The sequence below is a fragment of the Neophocaena asiaeorientalis genome, unplaced genomic scaffold (genome assembly GCF_003031525.2).
Source record: "Neophocaena asiaeorientalis asiaeorientalis breed wild unplaced genomic scaffold, Neophocaena_asiaeorientalis_V1.1 scaffold356, whole genome shotgun sequence".
Classification (NCBI taxonomy): domain Eukaryota; kingdom Metazoa; phylum Chordata; class Mammalia; order Artiodactyla; family Phocoenidae; genus Neophocaena; species Neophocaena asiaeorientalis.
In genome coordinates, this window is record NW_020172269.1 from 1,244,812 (window position 1) to 1,255,888 (window position 11,077).

General features: G+C 43.6%; 1 protein-coding gene across 3 annotated transcripts in view; it reads right to left on the reverse strand.

Annotated features, from left to right (window-relative positions):
* PPP2R2D (protein phosphatase 2 regulatory subunit Bdelta) overlaps window positions 1-11,077 on the reverse strand; it is a 48,934-nt gene that overhangs the window by 25,780 nt on the left and 12,077 nt on the right. The gene's annotated exons all lie outside the window — the stretch shown is intronic.

Below are 11,077 nucleotides of genomic sequence, written 5' to 3' on the forward strand. Positions count from 1 at the left end.
CTGCCAGAAGGAGCAGGGACACCTGCATCTGGGGAGGAGGTCACGGTGCACACGGCACACACGTGGCAGGCTGTGAACCTGAGCTTGGGACAATGAGAGCGCGTCCGACTATCTCTTTTTTCTATGAGGTATGAGAGGAGATGCACCTGCTAAGAGTCAGAGGGAGAGGTACAGGCAACCTGGGAGAACATATGAAGGAGGTCTTCTCAGAAAGTCAGGAGTGACTGCACTAGGGAAACGCAGGTCTGTCTCACAGCATCAGTGCCCATGTGAGATTTGAGGGCGGTTTTCTAAATCCAGCAAACGTCCTGAATGACTACTATAAGCCGGTGCTGCACAGGCACTGGGGACACAACGAACAAGGCCAAGTCCCTGCCCTCCTGGGATGGACACTTCTGTGAATGAATAATAACCAGCACAGCTCCCGCAGCCGCGTGTTTCCACACTGCCCGGTGACTCGGGTGTAGGCTGAGAGTAGGCAGATGCTCGGTTCAACTAGGTTTGGGGTTTTGCCAGGAGTATGAACCCAGGGGCTGAGAGAGGCAAGAGGTTAAGAGCGAGCCAGAAGTAACACAGCATTAGACCCTGGAACCCAGCTGAGGGGAGGGAGCAGAGCAGGGAGAAGGGTGAGGGACAGGGACGGACAGTACTGAGGAAGGTGCAGTGGGGGCAGGAGCCCAGCTGAGCTGGAAGCATGGGAGGGAGGCAGAAACCCCAGGGAGAAGCACCTTAAACTAAGATTTCAGAGGTGGTACAGCTGGTGACGACCAGGACGCACAGGGTTATGGACTAGCTCAGACGGGGCAGCACCGAGGAGATCTAGAACCATGCTACTGGATCCCGGAGCGCAGAACCACAGACAGATCACTTACACATACAAAGCCACAGAAATGAAGGAAGACAGGCAGCTGTGGTGGCAGATTCTGGGGCGGAGTATACAGGTGTTTGTTATATTATTCTTGTACTTTTCCAAGTTTTTAAGCTTTTCAAAACAAAAACATATAGATGTGAGTATTTCATTTCCTCTACTTTCATCAGTCTCACTGCCACTGTCTTAGGTCCAAAGTGACCATAATCTCTGGCTGAATTACTGTGACAGCCTCCTAAGCGCCCCCCCCCCCACCTTGCCCCTTCGAGTCCAATCTCCATAAGGCAGATGGAGGGATGTGTTTAAAGGAATAAGTCACATTACCACCCTGCTTAAAACCCTATCAATACTCAACTTTCACAATCAAAATGAACCCACAACAACAATCAGACGGGAGATGCAGTTTCCAGCAGTTTGTTTCATTTTCTCCCTCCCCTTCTCCTCTAGTTCAAGATGTGCAGGGCTACTTAAACACCACCTCCCAGCCTGTGATCACAGTGTGTTCCCGATAAGGAACAGCGCTCTGCTGACCTACACAGCCATCAGCAGGATTAATGTCTGCATGTCCCTCATGAGACCACTGCCTCCCTTCCTCACCACTAGGAACTGCATTAGGGTCAGTCCCAGGAAGTGGTCACTATTAAAATCAGTCATCTACTCCCCACTAAGGTATCATCAAAACTAATCCTAGGCCAATAAAATAGGAAATGGCGTTCAACCTCTTCAGCCGCCAGGGAAAGAAGGCAAGTAAAAACCACACTGAGACACCACTACATGCCCAGGGAAATGGCTGAAATTAAAGACCGTTCCAAGTGTTTGCAAGGATAGGGAACAACAGGAACTCTCACACCCCACTTGTGGGAGTGAAAACTGGCGATGTCCACAAAAGCTAAACGTCCACACATCCCAGGACCCCACAATCTCACTCTAGATGCACAGCCACCAGAAACACATACGTGTACCATTAAAGCACTTACAAGAATGTTCACAGCAGCATGTTTGCAAGAGAAACGACTCAAATGTCCATCAACAGTAGAAAGGATGCATAAATTGTGGAATGTTCACATGGTGGAGGACCACACAGCAGTGGAACGAACAAACAACCGCTGCACACAACAATACGGATTAGTTTCATGAAGAAAATACTAAGGAGTACTTACACCACGATCCTATTTATATTAAGTTCAGAAACGGGGATGGAATCCATAATGTCAGCAGCTGGGGTGGAACAGGGCTGCGGGTGGGGTTAGGTGCTTTCTTGATCTGGGTCATTTCCAAGGATGTTTGCATTTGTGAACTCCGCTGTGCTGCACACTTGGCCATCTCCCCCGTGTCCTGTTTACTTCTATCCATCTTCTCTGCATTTGGCCCTGTGCTTCCCCAGCCTGACTCGAGAGTCCACCCTCCCCAAACCTCTCTCTGACTACAGCCTCACCCTCTCCTTGGAACGCTCCCTCCATCTTCTTGCTCTGAGACATGTCGATCCCTGAGCTCCCCCAAAGCCCTCTCCGGTGGTGGCTGTTTGCTCCCCAACGCCCGCTCACAGATTTTCGTCTGATGCTCCCAGACCACTGATCCCTCCTACTTCACAACACCCCCTTCACACCTCTTCCTCCCACACTTCCAGCACCTCAGCCACCCACACCTCACTTTCTGTTAATAATTCTGTGTTATTTCTCTGAAAAACAGAAATGCCCAGAAGAGATCGTCCACACACACCCACGAACAAATACAGCACCTGCGGGGACTGACCCCCCCTTCCCTGTGGCAGCGGGAGGAGCCGCTGCTTCTAGCTGGGACCAACCAAAGTAGGAGGCCCTATGCTACTTGGCCTCCTCGAGGACTACGCTCCTCTGTCAATCATCTCTCTTCTCCCCTCTAACAGACTGCTCCCATTTTCAAACAGGGGCGCTGCAATCTCTCATCTTAAGGAAAAAAGGGGCCCCACCCCTCTTCTGGCCTCTGCCGCACTTTGGTCCTCCTAGAGCAGAGCCGGCTGGCTCACTGCACTCACTGCCTTCCACTCTCTCCTGAGCCCCCTCTAAGGACTGTCTGCTCCCACAACTTGGCAAGTGCACCTATTTCAACCCATCCAGCTCCTCTGCCACCATCACCAAACCAGTCAACTTTCCCCGTGCATGAACGTGTAAAACATGAACTGAGGGTGTGGCCATTTATCTCATGCTCCCTTGCACCTGTCAGAGTGGCATGCAGCCACATATTATATGACTTCATTTAAATGAAATGTGCAGAACAGGCAAATCCATAGAAACAGAAAGTAGGTTAGTGGTTGCCAGGAGGTGGGGGAGAAAAGATTGAGAAGGGACTGCTCGTGAGTTGCTTTTGGGCGTGATGAAAATGTTCTAAAATTAGCTCGTGGCGATGGCTGCACAACGCTGCGAACATACTAAAAGCACTGAACCGCGCACTTTGAAAGGACGAGTCTCACGCTATGTGAATTATATCTCAGTAAAGCTGTTTTTTGAAAGTACGCCATAAAATGATTGGATCAAGTCATTAAAAGGGTCTTCATGACTTGTAACCTTTCTCGGTTATATTCTAAAAGTAGACTACATTATTTCAAGGTTTTCTAAACAAAACCCTGCTATGAATTTTTCAACAAAACACTATTTTTAATCCCCCTTCCATTTAAATCTAAAGATCCCTTGCTTTTGGTTTTGTTCTTTTTTTGGGTTACTTCTTGCAAAGCATGTGCATAAGGAGACAAAGGCAGCAGAAGGATATGGTGAATCTTTTATTGTTGTTTATCAGGAAAATTCGTGTTTACATCATTCCCTAACTAGATGTCTTACCTAATGAAGTTCAGCAGACTTCAAAACTTAGGAAACCACATTTAACCTGTTATTAAAATTAAAGCCCACTGGAAAATTAATCACTCTTTTCAAGGAAAATCCAATTCATACAGAATATTCCATTCTATTCCCCCACCACATGTTAAAAATTAGAAAGTTTTAACCCAAAAGGCTATCTGACTGTCCATTTTAACCTTTCTCCCACACTTGAATTACAGCCAGGAGATTTTATGCTTAATTTCATACTAGTAATTCTTTCGGCGAATTAGAACTGTGTGGTCCACGGCAGAAGCCTGACCCAAAGCACGCCAAAGCCCTCTCTAACTATGAAGGACAGGGCACTGTCTCTGTAACACAATCATCAACGTACTTGCTAGGCTCTTTTGAAAATTAAAAAGCAGCATCTTGCCCTAAAATGATTCCAGCCCACCTCTGCACACTGCATCTGGAGCAATTTTTATTTTTAAGCACAAATGTGATCGCTATTTTCCCACTAAGACACATCACGTGAATCCCCACTGCCCTTAGGAGAAAGATCAGAATCCTTATTCTCTTCTCCCCTTTCCTTTCTATGGTCTGATCACCCAGGCCTCTTTCAGTTTCCTGAACTGGTCATAATTCTTCCTGTTTCAAGCTCTCTTCCACGTTCTACTTTGCCTGGACCACGTCTCCCATCCCTCAACCCAGTCCATGCCCACCCATCCTTCACTTTAGAGCTCAAAGGGCCACTGCCCAGGGAACCCCTTTGACTCCTTCTGGAGCCCTCATCACAATGGCAATTAACTAGTTAACTGCTTCCATCCTAGGACCGTGTCTGTTGAAGAGTAGTGCTTTGCTCAGGGTACCTTCCACACCATGGATGGATGCACAAGAAGCAAGAATGAGGAGGTCAAAGTTCATTTATTGCCTCAGGTCACTAACCATTCTCAGCAGTTTCTTCTTTCAGCCCCTCTCCCCTGCTGCATATCTAGACGGGTAACAACACACAGCCCCTCACTGGATTTCAGACTCAGTCAAACTAGCAAGAAGACAGTGACTAGTATTTTTGTCATCTACAGTAAAAAGGTCATTACCTTGAGGAACTGGTACCAAAAGAAGAATAACCTGTGTCTAAATTTGAACCTAGTCCATCACATTAGAAAAACAAGGCTGCTAATGTTTCTCCTTAAATGCCAACTTTTGTAAGCATCTGTTAGTAACACACACAGCCTTGAGATTCTTCCTTATAACTAAGTACAAAGTTAAGTATATTTAAACACACATGAAAGAACTCACAGATATCTAAGTTAGAGAAACCCTAAAATAGGCAAGATTATCAAGTAAGTGAGAACTTTACCAGGTGAATGATAAAACAAGTCAGAGTTTACCAAACTTTAAGCAATTATCCACCCCAACTTTGTGATTTTTTACTATAGAAAAAACTTATAACAAGCTATTTTTGACCAGTAATTTCACTCCATGCATATAAATAATCCAATTTCCAAATACCTTTTCAGGAATACATTTATTGTTTAAGGGTAAAAAATTTAAAAGTACATTCAATGACCAAAAGCAAAATGAAAAATGAGGTTAGAAACGTATTATTTCTATTTCAAAAAATCCATATCTAATTCTGCCATAAAATGGAATGAAATTCTGATACATTCAAGAGAATGAGAAGACAAGCTACAGACTGGGAGAAAACATTTGCAAAAGACACATCTGATAAAGAACTGGTATCCAAATATACAAAAGAACTCTTAAAACTCAACAATAAGAAAACAACCCAATTACAAAATGGGCAAAAGACCTTAACAGACACCTCACCAAATAAGATATACACATGGCAAACAAGCATATGAAAAGATGCTCCACAGCATATGTCATCAGGAAAATGTAAAGCAACACACAATACCGCTACACACCTATTAGAATGGTCAAAATCCAAAACCACTGACAACACCAAGCGCTAGAGAGGGTGCGGAGCGGCAGGAACTCCCTTACATCGCTGGTGGGAACGCAGAGCAGAGCACTGCAGCCACTTCAGGAGACAGCTTGACGGCTTCTAACAAAAATAAACGTCCTCTTACCATACGGTCCACCCAGCAACTTTGTTCCTTGGTATTTACCCAAAGGAGTGGAAAACGTACATCCACACACAAACCTGCACACAAATGTTTGTAGCAGCTTTATTCGTAACTGCCAAAACCTGAACAACCAAGATGTCCTTCTGTAGGTGAACGGGTTAATAAACTGTGGTCCATCCAGACAACTGAATATTATTCAGCGTACAAAGAAACGAGCCACCAAGCCATGAAAGACAGGGAAGAACTTTAAATGCTTATTAAAAAGTGAAAGAAGCCAATCTGAAAAGGCTGCCTACGGTACGACTCAAACTCTATGACATTCTGGGAAAGGCAGAACTATGGAGACAGTAAAAAAAACAATCAGTGGTTGCTGGCGTGGGGTGGGGGGCCGGCGGAGGAAGGGAGGGGTGAACAGGCTGAGCAAAGAGAAGTTTGAGGGAAGGGACTCTATGAGACTATACTGATGGAGACGTGTCACCACACATTTGTGCAAACCCACAGAATGCACAACGTCAAGAGTGAACCCCGAGGTCAGCTGTGGACTATGGGTGATGATGATGTGCCAACCTTGGCTCTTTGACTGCAACACGTGTAACATGCTGTTACGGCAGGGGGTGCTGACCATGGGGGAGGTTGAAGGGGGAGGGTGGTATATGGGCAATTGTTGTACCTTCCTCTTAATTTCGCTGTGAACCTAAAATAGCTCCAGAACAATAAAATCTTTAAAAAATTCTGATACATGCTACAACTTGGGTAGATCTTCAAAACATTATTTGTAGTGAAATAAACAAGATACAGATGGACAAATATTGTATAATTCCAGTTTTATATGCAGTTCCTGGAATAGGAAAATACACAGAGACAGAAACCAGAATAGAGATTACCAGGGGCTGCAGGGAGGAGAGAAGAGGGAGTTGTTATGTAACAGGTATGGAGTTTTCGTTGAAGATGATGAAGAAGTTTTGGGTAGAGGTAGTGGTCACACAATATTGTGAATGTAATTAATGCCACTGAGTTGTACACATAGGAATAATTAAAATGATCAATATTAAGCTATGTATAGTTTATCGCAATTAAAAAAAACACACCTATTAGAATGGTCAAAATCCAAAACCACTGACAACACCAAGCGCTAGAGAGGGTGCGGAGCGGCAGGAACTCCCTTACATCGCTGGTGGGAACGCAGAGCAGAGCACTGCAGCCACTTCAGGAGACAGCTTGACGGCTTCTAACAAAAATAAACGTCCTCTTACCATACGGTCCACCCAGCAACTTTGTTCCTTGGTATTTACCCAAAGGAGTGGAAAACGTACATCCACACACAAACCTGCACACAAATGTTTGTAGCAGCTTTATTCGTAACTGCCAAAACCTGAACAACCAAGATGTCCTTCTGTAGGTGAACGGGTTAATAAACTGTGGTCCATCCAGACAACTGAATATTATTCAGCGTACAAAGAAACGAGCCACCAAGCCATGAAAGACAGGGAAGAACTTTAAATGCTTATTAAAAAGTGAAAGAAGCCAATCTGAAAAGGCTGCCTACGGTACGACTCAAACTCTATGACATTCTGGGAAAGGCAGAACTATGGAGACAGTAAAAAAAACAATCAGTGGTTGCTGGCGTGGGGTGGGGGGCCGGCGGAGGAAGGGAGGGGTGAACAGGCTGAGCAAAGAGAAGTTTGAGGGAAGGGACTCTATGAGACTATACTGATGGAGACGTGTCACCACACATTTGTGCAAACCCACAGAATGCACAACGTCAAGAGTGAACCCCGAGGTCAGCTGTGGACTATGGGTGATGATGATGTGCCAACCTTGGCTCTTTGACTGCAACACGTGTAACATGCTGTTACGGCAGGGGGTGCTGACCATGGGGGAGGTTGAAGGGGGAGGGTGGTATATGGGCAATTGTTGTACCTTCCTCTTAATTTCGCTGTGAACCTAAAATAGCTCCAGAACAATAAAATCTTTAAAAAATTCTGATACATGCTACAACTTGGGTAGATCTTCAAAACATTATTTGTAGTGAAATAAACAAGATACAGATGGACAAATATTGTATAATTCCAGTTTTATATGCAGTTCCTGGAATAGGAAAATACACAGAGACAGAAACCAGAATAGAGATTACCAGGGGCTGCAGGGAGGAGAGAAGAGGGAGTTGTTATGTAACAGGTATGGAGTTTTCGTTGAAGATGATGAAGAAGTTTTGGGTAGAGGTAGTGGTCACACAATATTGTGAATGTAATTAATGCCACTGAGTTGTACACATAGGAATAATTAAAATGATCAATATTAAGCTATGTATAGTTTATCGCAATTAAAAAAAATTCACAAACCTTAAAAAAAAAAGCCAAATCCACGTTACCCTGAGTGTTATTTTTTTCTCTGTAGGTCAAATGAAACAAGGAGATGCAACCTCAGGAGCCAAGTCTGAAAGGTGAGAGCACCTGTTCTCCCTAAACCCAGCCTGCCCTCTGCCGGCCACCACCAGGCCTGCACAGCCAGCAACCCCAAAGGTAAATTTTTCTTTTTGGCCATGCCACACACAGCTTGTGGGATTTTAGTTTCCCAACCAGGGATTGAACCTGGGCCCTTCCCTGGGCCCTCAGCAGTGAGAGTGCAGAGTCCTAACCACTAGACCACTAGGGAATTCCCCCAAAGGTAAACTTCCAATGGATTTCAATGGATTTCTAAAGCAACAATTCATACAATTATATTATTTTACTTAGGAACACATTTTACCCTGAACAGTACTTTAAAAGGCACACAGAAAGTCCTAAGTGGATAATTCCAATCAATTTCTCCTTTTCCTGCTGAATTCTACTGTGCTTTAATGGACATTAAGTAAACTGAGAATGCTTAAAATAAAGACTTTTTGCATTCTCTCATTTTCAGATTGATATCACTACTACGTACCTGAACATAACCAGGGCTTGATGGCAGAAAAAAATTAATGATCACTGTGGCTAATACTACTTCAAGAACTATCTCTGATATTTCAGATGACTTCAACAACTGACAGATACATGCTTTTTGTTATCATAACCAAAGTCAAAATCTAAGAAATGTTGACCTCTAACATTCAATTAGATCCTTAAGGTCTAACAAAAGCAAGACAACTGGAGAAAAAGCAGCAGCAGTACATCTATTTCGATAAAAATTCAGAAGCAGGGAATTTATAGGCCAACTTTATGGTAGAAGTTGCCACTGGTGACGGAAGGAGAGAAAAGTACAGGAAATGGAACTGGGGAGTTAAAAAAAGAGAGAGAGAACTTCAACTGTAACTTTTACATCTTAAATCTGAAACAAATATGACCAGATGTCGAGGACATGGGTGTTTACAATTAGCATATAATATTATATATATTTAAATAAATAAATATACCTTACATTTATATAAATAAATAAATATACCTTACATTTATATAAATAAATAAATATACCTTACATTTATATGTAACTGTATAATAATTATTGATATTATGTTAATAATATGTATATTACTACTTATTTTAAAGGAAAACTATAAAGTTTATCAAAATGTGAGGTGGCAGGGACTTCCCTGGTGGCACAGTGGTTAAGACTCTGCGCTCCCAATGCAGGGGGCCAGGGTTCGATCCCTGGTCAGGGAACTATATCCCACATGCATGCTGCAACTAAAAGTTCACATGCCACAACTAAGGAGCCTGTCTGCCGCAACTAAGGAGCTGGCAAGCTGCAACTAAGGAGCCCATGAGCCGCAACTAAGACCCAGAAGACCAAAAAAAGAAAAAAGAAAAAAAAAAGCTACAGAGAAGAAAACAGATACTGTTAAGAAAAAAAAGTGAGGTGGCAAATGGTTGTCTCAAGATTTAAAATATTTCTCCTAGGGACTTCCCTAGCAGTCCAGTGGTTAAGACTCTGCGCTTCCACCACAGGGGGCATGGGTTCTATCCCCAGTAGGGGAACTAAGATCCCATATGCTGCACAGCGCGGCCAAAACGTAAATAATAAAATAAAAAAAAATATTTCTCCTATATGTAAGGTATATCCAAAAAAAAAAAAAAAAATTATGACATTTCTTTAAAACATGTAGATACACAGGACACTGCAAATGGCCGAAACCAAGCCACAAGCAGCCCCCATGAGATGGATAGTTAGGTCCATTTACAAACGCACTGATGTACCAGGCACTGAAGGCCCCCCTTTCAACAATCATCATCAGCTGGGCTGTCATTTTGCTTTGCTTTACATCTAGTTACAAATACTAGAGCTTCAGTAATATATCTTCTTATGGATATCTATTTTGTCGTCACAGATACCTGGAGCAGAACAATTAAAACTCAGAAAAATGGGGTTGATACAAACTACATAAAACAGATAAGCAAAAGGATTTACTGTACAGCACAGGGAACTATAGTCAGTGTCTTGTATCTTATAGTATAGTAATAATCTATAATAGAAAATAATCTGGAAAAAATATACATATAACTGACTCACTCTGCTGTACACCTGAAAGTAACACAATATTGTAAATCAACTATACTCCAAAAAACCCCTAAGAAACAAAAAACCTTACAAAAAATGTTTAGGGTGTTTTCAAGTGGCAGCCTAAACAGCAGGTGTTCATAAGTAGCAGGAAGGGAACCCTTCCTCCACTGTTATAAAGCTAGTCTTTCCCTTTTCTTAACTGGTCTTTTTCTTTTTATCATCACAAAAACAATGCTGCCTTGGTGTGGAACATTAAATAATACAGAAGCATGTAGAATAAAAGCCAAAGTCCCTCTGATGCAAATCTGACCCCTCACTACCCCCGGGTCCCCACTGATGTTAGCCATCCTGCATCTTCCAGACTTTTACAACCCCACTCAGATTTACACGCGATCACTGTTCTGTGAATTGCTTTTTTTCACCTAATACGTCACAAACTTCTCTCCGGCAGGCACAGACCCCTTTAAACCACAATATGGGTGCACCACAATGCATTTCATCACTTCACTACTTCTGGGCATTTTTTCCCTGATATTTTATTGCTGCAATGCACAACTCTGTAAATACACCTTCATGAAATGCGGGCACAGGACTTCCCTGGTGGCGCAGTGGTTAAGAATCCGCCTGCCAATGCAGGGGACATGGGTTCAAGCCCTGGCCCGGGAACATCCCACGTGCCACCGAGCAACTAAGCCCGTGTGCCATGACTACTGAGCCTGCGCTCTAGAGCCCACGAGCCACAACTACCGAGGCTGCGTGCCACAACTACTGAAGCTGGCGCGCCTACAGTCCGTGCTCTGCAACGAAGAGCAGCCCCTGCTTGCCACAACCAGAGAAAGCCTGTGCGCAGCAAC